This window comes from Muscardinus avellanarius, assembly GCF_963383645.1.
Source record: "Muscardinus avellanarius genome assembly, chromosome: 11".
In the NCBI taxonomy this organism is placed as follows: Eukaryota; Metazoa; Chordata; class Mammalia; order Rodentia; family Gliridae; genus Muscardinus; species Muscardinus avellanarius.
Genome location: NC_137797.1, coordinates 70,490,542 through 70,509,788, shown reverse-complemented (window position 1 = coordinate 70,509,788; position 19,247 = coordinate 70,490,542). Strand labels below are relative to the sequence as shown.

At 41.9% G+C, this 19,247-nt stretch overlaps 1 protein-coding gene across 2 annotated transcripts in view; it reads left to right on the top strand.

Moving 5' to 3' along the window:
- DIP2B (disco interacting protein 2 homolog B) overlaps positions 1 to 19,247 on the top strand; it is a gene marked incomplete at both ends in the record, with an annotated part of 282,346 nt that overhangs the window by 44,314 nt on the left and 218,785 nt on the right. The gene's annotated exons all lie outside the window — the stretch shown is intronic.

Sequence of the window (19,247 nt, the reverse complement as noted above, 5' to 3'; positions counted from 1 at the left end):
ATATTTTCATTCTCCTGGGAATATATCTGGTTGTTGAATTGCTGGGTTATTTGGTAACTATATATATGTTAAACATTTTGAGTAACTGCCTGACTGTTTTCCAAAGTGGCTGCACCATTTCACATTGCTACCAGCAGTGTGTGAAGGTTCCAGTCTTTCCACATCCTTGCCAACACTTACAATCTTTTTGACTTAGCCATTTTAGTAGGTGTGTAAATAGGTTGTCTTTTTGTTGTTGAGCTGAAAACTTTTAAAGAATACTACATCCTTATCCGACACATAATTTGTAAACATTTTGTTTCACTTTGTGGCTTCCTTCCTTTACTTTTTTGCAGTGCTTGGGATCCAACCTATCACTGAGCTATAACCCAATTCAAATGGTTCTTTCGTGTGTGTGTGTGTGTGTGTGTGTGTGTGTGTGTGTGTGTGTGTGTGTGTTATGGGGGATGGAATCCAGGGCCATTCTACCTCCAAGCTACTGGCCCTATTTTTTAATTCTTTATTTTGAAACAGGGTCTCACTGAGTTTCAAAGAGCCTCACAAAGCAGCTGAGGCTGTCCGCAACCTGCGATCCTCCTGTCTCAACCTCCCAAATGTTGGAATTACAAGCGTGCGCCACCATGCCCAGTTCTTTCTTTTTAGTCCCCCCCCCTCCTCCTCCTCCTCCTCCTCCTCCTCTCTCTCTCTCTCTCTCTCTCTCTCTCTCTCTCTCTCTCTCTCTCTCTCTCTCTCTCTCTCTTCTCTCTCTCTAGTATTGGGATTGAACTCAGAGACATTTACCTCTGAATTACACCGCCAGCCCTTTCTATTTTTTATGTTGAAACAGGATCTCACTAAGTTGCTGAGGCTGCTCTCAAACCTGTAAGCTTCCTGTTTCAGCATCCCAAGTACTGGGATTACAGGCATGCATCATAACATCTTAGTAGTGTTATATGAAACACAGAAGTTTTATTATTTATTTATTTATTTATTTATTTATTTATTTATTTATTTTGTGTGTATGTGTGTGTGTCTGGGAATGGAACTCAGGGGCGTTTGATCTCTGAGCTATACCCTCTGCCCTGCTTTTTATTCTTTATTTTGAAACAGGGTCTCATTAAGTTGCAAAAGGCCTCACTAAGTAGCTGAGGCTGTCCACGAACCACGATTCTGTGGTTTCAGCCTCCCAAATGCTGGGATTACAAGTGTGTGCCACCACGCCCGGCAACACAGAAGTTTTAGATTTTGATGAAATCTAATCTGTTTCTTTGGTGCTTGTACTTTTGTTATAATGTTTAACAAACGGTGGCCTAATTTAGAACAGTAGAAAGTGTTTTCTATTTTCTTGAAAGATTTTCATAGTTGTAACTCTTACACATTTAGGTCTGACCCTCCTCCCCTTTTCTGGTCCTAAGGATTGATCCCAGGGGTCCTATATTTCTGAGCTACACCTTCATCTTCAGTCCTTTGCAGTTATTTTGGAACAGTCTTTCTGAGTTGCTGAGGGTCTCACCAAGTTGCTGAGGTTGGTCTTGAACCTGCAAACCTCCTGTGGTTACAGGCAAGTGCCACTGTACACAGTTAGGTGTGATCATTTGGAGTTAAGTTTTGTTATGGTATATATATGTATATGTATATATATATATATAATTTGCAGATGGATATTCATTTATCTTAGTCCTTTTTGTTGAAATGTCTTTTTTTTATCCCCCTATTTCATTGTCTTGTACTTCTATAAAAAGTCAGGTGAATGAGCCAGGTGTGGTGATGCATGCTTGTAATTCTGGTACTTGAAGGCTGAGACAGGAGTATCACAGGTTTGCTAATAAGTGAGACCCTGTTTCAAAAATAAAATAAAATAAGCTAGGCGTGGTGGCGCAGTACTTGGGAGGCTGAGACAGGTGGATGCGGGTTTGCAGACAGCCTCAGCTACTTAGTGAGGCCCTTTGCAACTCAGTGAGACCACATTCCCCAGCCCTATATTTTTTGTTTTGAAACAGGGTCTTGTTAAGTTGCTGAGGCTGGCCTTGAACCTGTTTCTGCCTCCCACTAGGGAGGGTTATTAGGGTTACAGGTCTGCACTACCAGGCCTGGCATGGTAGGTTTTGAAACAGGAAGATAGAAATCCTTCAAATTTTATTCTTCAAGAATGTTTGACTACTGCTAGAAACGGATTCTAGGGAAGCCACAAATAAAACTTACGAAATTGAAAGTAACTTGGCAAGCCAGTTTACTTCTGTGCAAAAGTCTGGCAAGCAAGCACACTGTGGGCAGCCACTAGGTTTTTATCTTGATTTTGCCCCTTGCCCTGATTGTTGAGGACATGGGGATTGGCTACTTTCCAAGACAATAAATTTGAAAGAAATTTTTAATATTCTGGAAGATTCCTGGTCAACAAATGTTATATGAACTAAGGTGACTGACTCAGGTAAAACAGAAGTCGTGTGAGCTAAGATGGCATATACTCAGGAAGATTCAGGGAGTAGAGAGTGTGGACACATGAGCCGTTATAACACGAACGCCTGAGCCCCACAAAACGGAAAGGAGTATACTTCTGTGTAATTTGCTACTTGGATAGAAAAGATTCTTTTTTTTCCTTACAACTGGCAACTGTTTTTTGCTAAATCCTTGTGCTCTTGGTCTAAAGGATGTGTCCTGCCCTTTTCTTGGTGGCTCTTACCCTTTAAGACATGGGCATTCATTTGCTTTTGCTGAGTGGATTGCTCTCTCCTCAAGCAACTACTTTATTCACTCCTGTCTTCTTGAAGGTAGGGTGGGCAAACCAGAGCCAAATTCAAGGTGTTGTGTTCATTTTTATGAGCCAGAAGCAAAAAATGTCTTTAACGTGTGTGTGTGTGTGTGTGTGTGTGTGTGTGTGTGTTTTACTAGGGATGGAACCCAGGGGCTTACTACCTCTGGGCTATACCCCCAGACCTATTTTTTTTTATATTTTATTGGAAACAGGGTCTCACAAGTTACTGAGAGCCTCACTAAGTAGCTAAGGCTGGCTTCGAACCTGCGCGATCCTCCTGTCTCAGCCTCCCAAGTACTGGGATCACAAGCGTGCGCCACCGCGCCCAGTTGAATGTCTTTTAGATTTTAAAAATGGTTTTGTTTTAAATGGTTATACAAATTCCTACATAAAATATGCTTCATTTTGCCTTTTGGTCAGTAAAGCCTAAATGTTTAATTTTGAAGGAAAAAAAAAAAGTTTGCCCATTCCTGTATTTTTCACAAAAAGTGTATATAATATTTTATGTATGTCATAGTAGACTGAAATTAACTATGGAAATACTTGGCATTCAGCAAACAGTTTTTGAATGAAAAGTAAGACCTAAGGTGGTGTTTCTATTATTTATTTACTTACTGTGGTATTGGGGATTTAACCCAGGGGCATTTTACCTCTCAGCTGAGACAGGAGGATTGCACAGGTGCAAAGCCAGCCTCAGCTACTTAGTGAGGCTCTCAGCAACTTAGTGAGATCCTGTTTCCAAATAAAGTATAAAATGGGTCTGGGAGTATAGCCCAGGAGTAGAAAAGCCCCTGGATTCCACCAGCAGTAACACACACACACACACACACACACACACACACACACATAAAGCATGCAAAAAATAGGACTGAGAAATGACCATATGACTTAGCTATACATACTCTTCTCCATATTTATCCAAAAGAATTAAATTCAACATGTTACAGTGAGAAATTCACCCCCATGTGTATAGCAGCACCACACCAACTTATGGAACCAACCTGAAGTGCTCTTTAACTGTTGAGTGGATAAAGAAAATGTGGTCAGGTTCACAGCCAGCCTCTGCTGCTTAGTGACACTCTGTGCAACTTATGGAGGCCCTGTTTCAAAGTAAAGTAAAAAATTGGGGCTGGGAGCTGGAATTGTGGCACATACTTGTAATCCCAGTATTTGGGAGGCTGAGATGGGAGGATTGCTACTTAGACCCTTTGCAACTCAGTGAGACCCTGTTTCAAATTAAAGAATAAAAAAATAGGGCTGGGGTTGTAGCTCCGAGGTAGAATATCCCTGGGTTGCATCCCCAGTACAGGGGGTGGGGGGTAGGGCTGGGTGTGTAGCTTGGAAGTTGAATGCTCCTGGGTTCCATCCCCAGTACTACCCCCCTCCCCCAAAAAAGTGGTATAGCCAACCTTGGTGGCACACGCCTCCAGGCCATAACAGGAGGATTATACTTTCAAGGCCAGCCTCAGTAATGTAGAGAGACCCTGTTACAAAATAAAAGTAGAAAAAGCTTGGGGTGTAGCTTGGAGGTAGAATGCCTCTGAGTTTAATCTCTAGTAACCTACCTCCTGAAAAAAAAAAAAAAGAATACAGTATATATACACAATGGAGTTTTATTCAGCCATAAGGAAGAACAAAATGATGTTATTCATAGGAAAATAGAACTGGAGTGCATCATTTTGAGTGAAATAAACTGAACCCAGTAAGTCAAAGGTTGTGTGTGTGTGTGTAGTTTGTGTGTGTGTGTGTGTGTGTGTGTGTGTGTGTGTGTGTGTGTGGTACTGGGGGTGGAACCCAGGGGCTTTTCTGCCTCTGGGCTATACTCCCAGATCTATTTTATTATACTTTATTTGGAAACAGGGTCTCACTAAGTTGCTGAGAGCCTCACTAAGTAGCTGAGGCTGGCTTTGAACCTGTGTGATCCTCCTGTCTCATACTCCCAGGCGCAGGGATTACAAGCGTGCACCACCATGCTCAGCTAAAAGGTTGTATATTTTCTCCCACATGTGGAGATAGAGAGAAAAAGGGAGTTGAGGAGAGATTAATCTCATAAAAATGAGTTGGGCGAGCCGGGCGTGGTGGCACACACTTATAATCCCAGCATTTGGGAGGCTGACACCAGAGGATGGCGGTTTGTGGACAGCCTCAGCTAGTTAGTGAGGCCCTCTGTAACTCAGTGAGACCTGGTTTCAAAATAAAGAATAAAAAATTGGGCAGGGGGTGTAGCTCAGAGGTCGAATGCCCCTGTGTTCCATCCCCAGACACGCAAAAAAAAAAAAAAAAAAAAGAAAAAGAAAAAGAGCCAGTGTGATGGCACACACCATAATCCCAGTATTTGGGAGGCTGAGACAGGAGAGTTGCAGGTTTGAAGCCAGCCTTAGCAACTTAGCAAAACCCTGTTTCCAATTCTAAGAAGCAAAATAGGGATGGGAGCATAGCCTGGAGGTAAAACAAACCCTGGGTTCCATCCCCAGTATCACTCATACACACACACACACACACACACACACACACACACACACACACGGAGGAAGGGAGACCAGAAGAAGAGTAGATGAAGGGGTTATGGGGGAAGGAGGAGGAGAGGATTTCCTGGGCAGTGCAACTGACCAAATTATGATACATGCATTCATACCCAAATATGTTAAAATGTGTCAAAATGAGTCCTATTATATATGATGCTCTATAGACATTATTACAAATTGTGAATTACATATATTTCAGAATTTCTTTGTACCTTAAAACAGACTTATACTATGGAACTTTTTTTTTTTTTTTTGGTGGTACTGGGAGTGGAACCCAGGGGCTTTCTACCTCCGGGCTATACTCCCAGACCCATTTTATACTTTATTTGGAAACAGGGTCTCACTAGGTTGCTGAGAGCCTCACTAAGTAGCTGAGGCTGGCTTCGAACCTGTGCGATCCTCCTGTCTCAGCCTCCCAAGTGCGGGGTTTACAAGTGTGCGCCACCACAAGGGGCTGGATATTTTTGATAGATAAAGTAATATTTACTGAGGAATTGTATAGCATTGTAGAAATGAAACATTTCTTCTTCTCTTCCTTCTCTTTTCTTCTCTTCCTCTCATTCTTTTTCTTTCTTACTCTTTCTGTTCACACATGCCAGGCAGGTGCTCTACCACTGAGGTACACCCCCAGCCCTTCCTAAAATTTTATTTTGAGACATTGTTTCCGTAGGTTGTGCAGGCTGATGCCAAGCTTTAGATCTTCATGTTTCAGCCTTATGAGTATCTGAGATTACAGATATGTGCTATTTTGCCTGGCTCCTCCTCTTGATTTTATGAGTATAATTGAAGATAACAGGCTACTGTACCTGTCAGTGCTGTTTCTATTGTGCCCTGATTCCATTACTTTACCTTAATCTAGGCCAACCAAATGTATATCCTTCTCAAATAAGATGCTAAGAATCTGTCTTATATGTGCTTATTTTTAGTTGGGCATCGTGGTGCACCTGTAATTACAGGATTTGTGAGGCTGAGGCAGGAGGATCGCAAGTTCAAAGGCAGCTTCAGCAATTTATTTCAAAATAAAGGGCTGGGGCTATAGCTTGGAAGTAAAATGCCCTTGGTTCAATTCCCAGCACCACACACACAACAGAATTGAATGTGCACATTTGCATAAATATGGCAAAAATTGGCTTTGCCCTTCAGAAATAATTTTAGTAGCATCCAGTGAGAGTCAGCATGGTATACCGCAGTTACTAGATGCTTACTCCTGTTACTTGGTCATGTCATGGAGAATTGTGAGGCTGTGCATGAGGTCAGTGGTTTATCAATGCTGTCACTGACCCCTTGTTGCAGAAATGATGTCCTTGTCACATATTTGCCCTCCATGGTTGGTAGAATGAGGCAAATATGGGATGTGTATATTCCAACCAATTCTAAACCAATGTTTCTTCCCAATGTATATATTCCCAATACCTATTTTTGAGAAAGTTGTTTTGCTTTCTGGGACTCTCAATGACCTACTTTATGTGGAAAATGAAACCAGTGATACCTGCCTTACGTACTTGCTAGGATGGGGTACTGCGTCTAAAATAGTGCTTTGTAGATATGTGCCTAGCAAATCATGGCATCATGGCCTCCTGTCTTACATTTCAGGGCTAACATGAGCGGCAGTAAAAAAAAAAAAAAGAAAAGAAAAATGAATGAGATATCTCTTTTTGAAGTTATAACTGTGTTTACATATAAATAATTTAGAGATTTATTACTTACAAAGCTATTTAAAAAATATACCACTCTTGCCGGGCGAGGTGGCATACTCTTGTAATCCCAGTACTTGGGAGGCTGAGACAAGAGTATTGCAGGTTCATGGCCAGCTCCAGCTATTTAGTGAGGCCCTCAGCAACTTAGTGAGATCCTGTTTCAAAATAAAAAGAATAAAATATTGGGCTGGGGGTGTAGCTTGGAGGTAGAATGCCCCTGGGTTCAATCCCCAGCAACACACACACAAACACACAACCACTCCTGTTGGGCGCAGCAGCGCACACCTGTAATCTCACCTACTTGGGAGGCTGAGGCAGGAGGACTGCAAGTTTAAGCCAGCTTCAGCAATTTACAAGACCTTGCTGGGGCCAGCTGGGCTGGGATCGGAGCCTGCCGAGGGGTCAGGCCGGTGCCGGGGCCAGCGTGGCCGGGATTGGAGCCTGCCGTGAGGCAAGGCCGGTGCTGGGGCCTCCGAGGCCGGGATCGGAGCCTGCCAAGGGTTTAGGCCAGTGCTGGGGCCAACGGCCGGCATCGAAGCCTTCCATGAGGCAAGGCCGTTATTGAGGCCTCCGAGGCGGGGATTGGAGCCTGCCGCGAGGAAGGCCGATGCTGGAGCCTCTGAGGCCAGGATCAGAGCCTGCTGAGGGGTTAGGCCGGTGCCGGGGCCACTGGACGGCATCGGAGCCTTCCATGAGGCAAGGCCACTACTGAGGCCTCCGAGGCCTGGATCGTAGCATGCCGAGGGGTTAGGCCGATGCCGGGGCCATCGGCTAACATCGGAGCTTGCCGTGAGGCAAGGCCACTACTGGGGCCTCCGAGGCCAGGATCGGAGCCAGCTGAGGGGTTAGGCCAGTGTCAGGGCTAGCGAGGTCAGAACCGGGGCCTCCCATGAGGCAAGGCCACTGCTTGAGCCAGTGAGGTCTGATCAGTCCACCGGGTAGCCAGGCCACAACTGAGGCCGTCAAGAGTGGGATCGGTATTTGCAACGCGGCATGCACAGAGAAATATCGCAGAAAATTAAAACCAGATGCTTCCCCTAATCAGCAATAACTAGGAGGAAACAGGCAACAGGAAGTGGTCGAGCTATAGAAAGGGCCCTATAGTGAATCAATGAAGGTGACCAATCAGAGGGTATGGAATAGGGGAGGATGGAGCCTCTTTAAAAAGCAGGAGGTACATAAACATATGTATCAAAGTTAATCACCAAACAAGCATGGGATGGAGGGAGGGGGAGGGAATGGGATGGGGGCTGGATGAGGGCTAATTGGATGATGTGTGCTTGTATATCCTCTCAAGTCTTATATTCCAATGTGATATATGATTACAATGCACCAATAAAAATAAATTTAAAAAAATAAATAAAAAGGGCTGAGGCTGGCTGTGAACCTGGATTCTTGGATCTCAGCCTCTCAAGTGCTGGGATTACAAGCTTGTGCCACCATGCCTGGTTTAGAGTTTACTCTTTTTTTTAAATTTCTTTTCTTATTTTTATGTAGGTCATATTGAAATTGGCATACATTCAGACTGTGCTTGTTGCCCTCTCTCCCCACTTCCCCTTCCCTCCTCCCAACAATGAGTGTCCATGTTGACCATGCTACATTCATACTTTTACACATATTTGAATGTAGCTCCTTCATTAATCAACCTCAGCCTTCTTCTCCTACCCTTCCATTTCAGCTTTGCTGAGGTTTCCCCTCCATTATCTGGAGTCCCTCTGGTATCCCTAATACTCTCTAGTTTGGGCATATTAGAGAAAACAAATGTCTCTTCTCTTTCTATGTCTGGCTGATCTCACTTAACATAATGTTCTCCAGGTCTCTATATCTTCTTGCAAATGACATGATTTTTATCTTCTTTATTGCTGAGTAGAATTCCATTGTATGTATTTCCCATAATTTTGCGATCCATTCATCTGTTGGTGGAGACCTAGTTTGGTTCCATATTTTGGCTATTATGAATTGTGCTGCTATGAACATAGGTATGCATATGTTACTGTAGTTCTTTGATTTCAACCCCTTTGGAAAGATACCCAGGAGTGGTAAAGCCGGATCATATGGTGGACCCATTCCTAGTTTTCTAATGAATCTCCATAGTGGCTGAACTAGTGTGCACTCCCACCAACAGTGTAGAGTTTACTTTTTCTACTTACTAAAAAAATGTTTACTGCAAAATACTATTTCATAGTATACTGACAGTAGCCAAATACAGTACAAATGTAGTGCAAATATAGCCATGTGCCTCATCTGACATTTATTAACCTCTTTTTTATTTTTATTTTTTGCGGTACTGAAGGTGGAGCATTCTATCTCCCAGCTAAATCCCCAGCCCTATTTTTTATTCTTTATTTTTGAAACAGGGTCTCACTAAGTTGCAAAGGACCTTACTAAGTAGCCGAGGATGTTTGTAAACCGTTATCCTCCTGTTTCAGCCTCCCATTGCAAGCGTGCGCCACCACGCCCAGCCCCTGTTTCACAATAAAGAACAATTAAAAAAAAAATATATATATAGGGCTAGGGGTGTAGCTTGGAGGTAGAATGCCCCTGGGTTCAATCCCTAGTACTTCAAAATTTAAAAAAAGCTGGGCAGAGTAGCACACACGCTTGTAATCCCAGCACGTGCGCGCGCGTGCGCGCGCGTGCGCACGCGCGCGCACACACACACACACACACACACACACACACACACACACATTCCCCCCCTGTTGTGTATTTAGTCTGCAAAGCACTGACATCATTATGAGATATGTGACTGTGTAAGCACAAATGTGTGAAACATCTTAAATATTTGTCAGTAGAAAAATTGTGAGCAAGTTTGAAGCCAGCCTCAGCTACTTAATGAGGCCCTTTGCAACTCAGTGAGACCCTGTTTTGAAATAAAGAATAAAAAAATAAGGCTGGGGTGTTGCTCGGAGGTAGAATGCCCCTGGGTTCCATCCCCAGTATCATTTAAAAAGAAAATTGTGAAATTCTGATATATTCTATGTATTCATTTAAAAAATGAGCTAGAATGTGTGGGGACAGACGGTATGTGGGAAATCTTTGTGCTTTCTGCTTAGTTTTGCTGTGAACCTAAAACTGCTTAAAAATAAAGGTCTATTAAAAAAGGCTAGGGATAATAAATCTCCATTGACCTGAAAATGTTTATAATTTATTTTTAAATGAAAATAGGTTATGATACACTATGTAGAGTATGATTTCATTTTTGTTTAACAAAGTATGTGTGTATATTAAAATTTGCATTAGCATAGGAATAATCACATTAATCTTATTAATGGTAATTTCCTTTAGAATGGGGTTTAGAGGGGACGAACTATGAAAATTTCACTTCTTGCTAGAATGTAATTACAAAACAAGTAGCACCTTTATTGGGCATGCTTTTTAAAAACTTTTCAAATAAAACAATTCTAAGAAAAAATAGTAATTAATGGAGAGCAGGAAAGAATGTCCTTAAAAATATATGTATTAAGCTGGGCGTGGTGGTGCATGTTTGTAATCCCAGTACTTGGGAGATTGAGACAGGAGGATTGCAGGTTTGAAGCCAGCCTCACTAGATTTGTGAGGCTCTTGGCAACTTAGACTCTGTTTATTAATAAAATATTAATAATAAAATAAAATATAAAAATCTGGAGGTGTTGCTCAGAGGTAGAAGGCCCCTGGGTCCCATCACCAGTGCCACCCTCCCCCCCCCAAAAAAAAATAAAAAATATATATGTATGTATGTATGTATGTATGTATGTATGTATGTATGTATTAGCTGGGCGTGATGGCCCACACCTCTAATCCTAGTACCTGGGATGTGGAGACAGGAGGATTGCAGTTTCCAAGACAACCTCAGCAAATAGTGAGGCTCATCAAACCTAGCAAGATGCCATTTCAAAGTAAAAATTAAAAAATAGAACTGGGGGTATAGCTCAGAAGTAGAATACCCTGTACCAAACACACAAAAATTGTATTCATATGCATATGTTATGTATATCACTATATATTTACAGTATGTATAAATACCCACAGATACAACATACAGAGTGGTGCTTTTGCTTTTTCCTTGCAATGCTGAAGATTGAACCTAAGGCTGTCTTCTTTTGTATATTACAGAGTACAGTAATAGTTCTGAAGTTCTTTAATAAGCTGGGGGATTGATTCTGAAAATACACAGATTTTTAGAGTTTCAGTCATAGTGTTCAGATTTTCTCAATACAGGTTATAGCTTGCTCACATCTCTGAGTTAAAGTTTAAATCTTATGCTAATTAACCCAACTACGTGACCTTTGAAACTGAACACAGAAGGTATTCCAGACTAGTGAAACTTCCGAGTACAGCTGCTCCATGTTTAGACTATACATTTGGATTTCCTTCCACAAGAGCAGGTCAGGGACGAGAGTTGGTGTTAAAAAGTGTGGTCATTTGTTGAAGATTTCTAAAGTTTGTGTTTAACAGGATACCGGTAGCCTGTTTAAATTTAGTGTTTAATGATATCTTATAAATATGTAGCTCGTGTCTGTGTGTTCTTATGTTCATTCTGAATCTTTATTTTCTTTAAATTCCTCAGTAGCTGAGGAGAAGTTCTGTTCTGAGTTTAACAATCAAGGCACTAGTTGTTTGAGATTTGGAAATGTTCTTAGCCTTCCCTTCACACAGTGGTAGTTTTAGTTATTTTTTAGGGACTCTACAGTCAGCAAGTCATCTAGCCCTGTTTTTCTCTTGTAACTAGTAGAATGACAGCCGTTTTACCCCATGTTAGCACTTTACCCATAAGGGTGTAGTGTTCCCAGGAAGTCTGAATCTTGTTTTTCAGGCCTGATTAGTTTTGTCTGTAATGGATAACATTCAGTTTTAAATTTAGGGTTCAGTAACAGTGTACTTCTGGGGCCAGCTTAATTTTTGAGAACTGAGGCTTCCTACCGATTTGTCGGACATTTTCCTCATTGTTTTTTTTCTTCTTCTATTTGTGAATGTCTAGGACATTCACAAATGAGTTGAGAAATTGAGCTACCCAGAGCCCAATTATGAATATTTAATGAGATATCCAGTTTAAAAGAATGATTAGCCTTGCAAGTATTATTCATAACCATTATTTTAATAGCTCTGTAAAAGTTTCTCATGTTCTAGGGTCCCAAGGGGAATGATCTGGATAACCTAACAGGCTTTTCCATCTCTCATGATTCAGCTTACCTTATTGAAAAATCATCTTAAACAGAAGGAAATGAATAGGCCTAGTAGAACCAGATTCTAAGCAGCGCTGCTCTGCTGGGAAGGGTATGGCCTGTCATTCAGTGCTTGGGCTGGCCGGTACCCCAGAGGCTGTGTGCTGGCCGCTTCTGCACGTCAGTAGACACTCCTGTTAGAGGCCATAGGTGTTAGCCGGGCGTGGTGGTGCACACTTGTAATCCCAGCATTTGGGAGGCTGCAACAGAGGAACCAGGTTCGTGAACAGCCTCAGTTACTACTTAGTGAGGCCTTTTGCAACTCAGTGAGACCCTGTTTCAGAATAAAGACTAAAAGTCAGGTGTGGTTTTACATGCTTATAATCCCACCGCTTAGGAGGCTGAGAAAGGAGGATTGTACAGGTTATTGAACCCAGGGGCATTCTACCTCTGAGCTACCTCCCTCCCCTATTTTTAACTCTTTATTTTGAAACGGGATCTAAGTTCCAGAGGGTCTCACTAAGTAGCTGAGGCTGGCCATAAACCTGTGATCCTCCTGACTCAGACGCCCAAGTACTGGATTACAGGTGTGCTCCACCATGTCCAGTTTGTTTTTTGTTTTTTAATTTTCTTTTGGTGTTGGGGATTGAACCCAGTGGCATTCTGCCTCTGAGCTATACCCCTAGCTCTCTTTTATTTTTTATTTTGAAACAAGAGGCTCACTAGGTTGCTGAGAGTCTTGCTATTTGCTGAAGTTGTCCTCAAACCTTTGATCCTCCTGTTTTAGTTTCTGAAGTACTGGTATTACAATCATACCTGGCTCCACAGCATCATTTCATTAATTAATTCATCTATTCATATATATATATGTAGTTTATGGTGCCAGAGATTGAGCCCAGGTGCATTCTACCTCTGAGCTATTCCCCCAGCCCAATTTTTTATTTTTTATTTTTGAAACAGGATCTCACTAAGTTGCAAACGGCCTCACTAAGTAGCCAAAGCTGGCCATAAACTAGTTTTAGCCTCCCAAGTAGTGAGATTGCAAGTGTGCATCTCCATGCCCTGCCACAGCATCATTTAAAAAATGTAAATTAGCCGGGCGTGGTGACGCACGCTTGTAATCCCTGTGCTTGGGAGGCAGAGACAGGAGGATCACGCAGGTTCGCCAGCCGCGCGCGCTGGTTTAGGAGACCCTGTTTCCAAATAAAAATGTAAAAATAGGTCTGGGAGTGTATCCCGGAGGTAGAAGGGCTTCCAGGAACCCCAGTACCACCAAAATAAATAAATAAATAAATAAATAAATAAATAAATAAATAAATAAATAAATAAATAAAAATGTAAATTAAGTGCCAGGCGTGGTCTTGTAATCCCTGTGCTTGGGAGGCAGAGACAGGAGGATCGCACAGGTTGGAAGCCAGGCACGCGCGCTGGATTAGGAGACCCTGTTTCCAAATAAAAAATAGGTCTGGGAGTGTAGCCCGGAGGTAGAAGGGCTTCCAGGAACCGCAGTACCACAAAAAAAAAAAAAAAAAAGTAAAAAGTAAATTAAGCCGGGCGTGGTGGCGAACTCTTGTAATCCCCCGTGCTTGGGAGGCTGAGACAGGAGGATCGCACGGGTTCGAAGCCAGCCTCAGCTGCTTAGTGAGGCTCTCAGCAATTTAGTGAGAACCTGTTTCCAAATAAAATATAAAAAAAAGGTCTGGGAGTATAGTCCGGAGGTAGAAAGCCTCTGGATTCCACCCCCAGTACCACCAAAAAACAAAACAAAACAAAATAAAATGTAAATTAGCATATATCAAATTTTTTTTTGTTATTGTATTGGGTATTAAAATCAGGACAGAACTCGGTGTGGTGGCGCACGTTTATAATCCCAGCATCGGGAAGCTGAGACCAGAGGATCACGGTTCGCGGACAGCCTCAGCTACTTAGTGAGGTAATCCAAAACTTAGACCCTGTTTCAAAATAACGAATATAAATTAGGGTAGGAGGTATAGCTCAGAGGTCAAATGGCTCTGGGTTCCATCCCCAGACCTGACCCCCCCCAAAAAAAAAAATTAGGACAGTTTTACCTCTTAGCTTTACCCTCAGCACTTTTTATTTTTAATTTATTATTATTATTATTATTATTATTATTATTATATTTATTATTATTATATAGCCATAGCCAGGCGTGGTGGTGCACACTTGTGATCCCAGCATTTGGGAGGCTGAGATAGGAGGATCACAGTTTAAGGATAGCCTCAGCTTAGTGAGGCCCTTTTTAACTCAGTGAGACCCTGTTTCAAAATAAAGAATATAAAAATAGGACTGGGAGTATAGCTCTGAAGTAGAATGTCTCTGGGTTCAATCCTCAGCAACACACACACACACAGACACACAATAATAATATAATAATAATATATAATAATAATTACATGTTATATATTTAGATACTAGGGATTAGACCCAGAGGCATTCTACCTCAAAGCTACACTATCAGTCCTATTTTATTTTTTTTTTATTTTATTTTATTTTATTTTATTTTATTTTATTTTATTTTATTTTTGTGTGGTACTGGGGTTCCTGGAAGCCCTTCTTCCTCCGGGCTACACTCCCAGACCTATTTTATATTTTTGAAACAGGGTCTGGCTTCGAACCTGCGCGATCCTCCTGTCTCCACCTCCCAAGCGCGGGGATTACAAGCGTGCGCCACCACGCCCGGCTCAGTCCTATATTATTTTTATTTTTATTTTTTATTTTTATTTTTTTTTAGTGGTACTGGGGTTCCTGGAAGCCCTTCTACCTCCGGGCTACACTCCCAGACCTATTTTATATTTTTGAAACAGGGTCTCTTACGCCAGCGCGGCTGGCTTCGAACCTGCGCGATCCTCCTGTCTCCGCCTCCCAAGAGCAAGGATTACAAGCGTTCGCCACCACGCCCGGCTTATTTTTATTTTGAAACAGGGTCTCACTAAGGTGATGAGGGATTTTTCTCTTTCTGAGGCTATCCTTGTAAGGTTGTCTCAGCCTCCCAATTACTGAGATTACTGGTGTGCATCAACATGCCTGGCCTATTTTTTATTTGAAAATAAGAGTCTCACCACATTTCCACTAGCTTTCAATCAGTGGTCATCCTGTCTCAGTATCTGGGTATTGGCTTATTTTCTATATATTTATCATTGATAATATCTCTCTACTCTCTTAGTTATGTGAATCTTCCTCTGTATGATTGTTCAAATCGGATATATCGTCAGTTTCACCTTCTTGAAAATGTCCACCCTGGAATCTTATGCACCCTGGTGTAGATGGCGACGGCGAGGTATATGCTCCAGCAGTCATATGGACCCCATGGCCAGCTGCCGTAGGGTCTCCTCTACTTTGTAGGTTGCACCTCTGTTTTCTGAGTTCTGTGTCTTCACTTTTTAAGGCTATTTTCTCACTTCGGGGTCTCTGAAAGACACCTTTGTCATGTCCCTTGTGTTTTTCAGTTTGGTGTTCTTTCCCCTAATTGCCAGGTAGGTGTCCCCTATTCCAGAGGCTCCACTTTCCCCTTCTAGAAAGATAAGTCTGCAGGCTCCCCTCTGAGGAGAGGACATTCTCATAGCTTCGAGGAGGGAGGCATGGGGAGGATCTGGGAGTCCAGCCTTTCTGGTCAGTAAGTCTTGCTTTTGCCACCTATTCCTCTTCTCATTTACAGAGGGATCAGCCTCTTCCATTTCTCTGAGTTTTCTGAGTGTAAATCTTATTGCCTCTTTGACATTTAGGATCGCACTTTCTCAGGTATGCTCAGACATTTATCACATAGTTGCCTGTTTTGCACTTTCCAAAATTATGTTGCTACTACTGTGTCCTCGGTTTGTTTTGTGGGTTAATGTTTAATTTTTGTTTGTTTACTGTTACTTAGTGAGATATGAGAAAGAGCAGAGGGAAAGCACACATTCTGCTATCTGCCCTTTATCCCCAGGCTTCATCTCCTACTGGTCTTTTGCTCATCAGTGTCATCTGGCTTTTACTTTGTCTTAATACTTATTTTTCCTGCATTTGGAGCTTTTTAAAAGATTTCTCTTTCTAGCTGGGCATGGTGGCGCACGCTTGTAATCCCAGCATTCGGGAGGCTGAGACTGGAGGACCGCTGTTCACGGCAGCCTCAGCTACTTAGTGAGGCCCTCCGCAACTCAGTGAGACCCTGTTTCAAAATAAAGAATAAAAAAATTGGGCAGAGGGTATAACTAGGAGGTCAAATGCCTCTGAGTTCCATCCCCAGACCTGCAAAAAAAAAAAAAAAATCTCTTTCTTATTTTTTCAGCATTCTAATTTTTTTTTTTGGGGGGGAGCGTGTGTGTGTGTGTGTGTGTGTGTGTGTGTGTGTGTGTGTGTGTTTATATCAATGTTTGGTACTGGAGATTGAGACCAAGGGATACATTCCCAGCCCTTTTCTATTTTTTATCTTAAACAGTCTTGCTAGGTTATTGAGAGTCTCATTACATTACTGAAGTTGCCCTCAAACCTATGATCCTTCTGTCTCAGCCTCCCAAGTGCTGGGATTACAGGCATGTGCCATCACACTCAGCTGCATTCTGAGTTTTTTACCCTTATTTTTCTAGCATCTGGATTTATTTATTTATTTATTTATTTATTTATTTTGCGGGTCTGGGGATGGAACCCAGGGGCATTTGACCACCGAGCTACATCCCCTGCTCTATTTTTTATTCTTTATTTTGAAACTGGGTCTCACTGAGTTGCAGAGGTCTCACTAAGTAGCTGAGGCTGTCCGCGAACTGCGATCCTCTGGTCTCAGCCTCCTGAATGCTGGGATTACAAGCGTGCGCCACCATGCCCGGCTCTATTTATTTATTTTTAACTTTTTTTAAAATTGGTACTGGATATTCAATTTAAGAGTATTCTACTTTTGAGCTACAACCCCAACCCTTTTGTTTTGCAGTACTGGGGATTAAACCCAGGAGCATTCTACCTCTGAAGACACCTCCAGCCCTATTCTAGTTTTTATTTAGAAACAGTATCTCATTAGGGTGCTCAGGACCTCAGTAAGTAGATGAGGCTGGCCGAGGACCTGCACGCCTCCTGTCTCAGCCTCCCAAGTACTGGGGTTACAAGGGCACACCACCACACCCAGCCACATTTGCTTCTTGTCAGACTGCCTCCTGTCCTATGCTTCTTTGTTCCCCAAGATAACGTAGCTCACCCACCAAGGATAGGTTCTACTTATGTTTCTTAACTGCTCAAGAAACTGTTCTAAGCAACAACAAAACCATCCATCAGTCTTTGTGAATTAAATCCTCATTGAGTTAGTGCATGGCCTGACTTTGCTCCTCTTATTCTTGTTCCTTCTCTTTATCCTGTGTCACGGCTTTCATTCCTCTTCTGTTTAATAACCACTCCTCTGTTGACACAACATCTTCCTTGCAGGGTTTTAACTACTTTGGAAACACATATTCACTTTTTGAGTAAAGTAAACATTACTAATAGTAAAAAAGCAATTATATTAGGAGTTAGGAAGGCTGTGATTATTGTCCAAAGTGATATATAGTGAAACTTTCTGAATGGCAAGCTTTGCTCCTCTACCTATAAAATGGGGAAAATAATCTTTTCCTACTTTATTGGATTTGAAGAAGCAAATGAAAGAGATTGAGTGAAGGTGTTTGGGAAATGCTGAAATTAAGATGTAATTTATGTGCCTCATCCATCTTGCTCTGCACCGTGTTCCGGGCTGAAGTGTTGGAGCTCCTTCCTGTCTTCATCTTTCTTTCTTCACTGGGATTAAACCCAAGGGCATTGTACCTCTGAGTTACATCCCCAGCCTTTTTTATTTTTGTTTTGAAACAGGGTCTTAGGTTGCTAAGAACATCCCTGTGTTGCTGAAGCTGTCCTCCAACCTGTGATTCTTGTGTCTCAGCCTTCTAGGTACCAAAATTACAGGTGTGCACCATCACAACCTACTGAGACTTTATTTATATCTATTAATTACCTCTCATTAATTATGCTTAGGGCCATGGATTTTTTTTTTTTTTTTTTTTTTTTTTTTTTTTTGCAGTGCTAGAGATGGAAACCAGGAGCCTCAAGTGTACGGAGCAAGTGCTCTGTCCCTGAGCCACAATGATTTGTTGTTGTTGTTGTTTTGTATTGGTGGTACTGGGGTTCCTGGAAGCCCTTCTACCTCCAGGCTACAATCCCAGACCTATTTTAAACTGTCTCCGCCTCCCAAACTCGGGGATTACAAGCCTGTGCCACTGCCACCACGCAGGGCTGTTTTTTTGTTTTTTAAGTCTAATGGCATCTGTGGAATCTTCAGAATGCAACAAGTTAAAGTAACACGCCTGTCATCACATTACATTTAATAGAATACTTTAATTTATGGAAATTATATCCTTTTTTTATCATTGTGGTACTGGGGATTGGACCCAGGGGAATTCTGCCTCTGAGTTATACCTCCAGCCCTTGTTGTTTTTATTCTATTTATTCATTTATTTATTTTTATTGCTTTGAAGTTGGGTCTTGCTAGGTTGCTGAGAGTCTTGCTAAGTTTCTGAGGTTGTTCTTGAACCCGAACCCTCCTTATTTCAGCCTCCCAAGTTCTGGTATTACAGGGTGTGCTACTGTGTCTGGCTGAAAATTATATCTTTAGAGTTTATCTATAAAGTAGATTTTATATATTTAAATTTGCTTTAATATATAATTGGATAATTTGGCTCTAACATGCCTTTTCTGTTTGGCAAATATTATGCTTCGCTTTTAGGGGTTCTTTGGTGGTAAGGAGCTGTGCTTTTCTTTTTTAAATCTTTGTATACTAAGTACGGAATGACTTGATTGAATTAAAGAGAGCAAGTACTGTGGTATTCTAATTGAAATATTTGGATCATTTTATAAAGTGACATGAATTGTTTTACCTACATTTCCCTGATTGTCAGGAATAGGCTCTTGAAAATAAAAATGGTATGGGTGGGTTAGGTGGAGAGAGTGGGAAGTAGCAGTTATAGAGAAACTAAGCCAGAGGTAGAACCTGTGATCCAGTACTTGGGAGGCTGAGACAGGAGGATCACAGACTCCAGGGAAGCCTCTGCAATGTAGTGAGACTCAGAAACTTAGGGAGATCTGGTTTCAAATTTTTTAAAAAAAGGGCTACTCCTGGACAACCATTGGTGGGAGGGGGAAG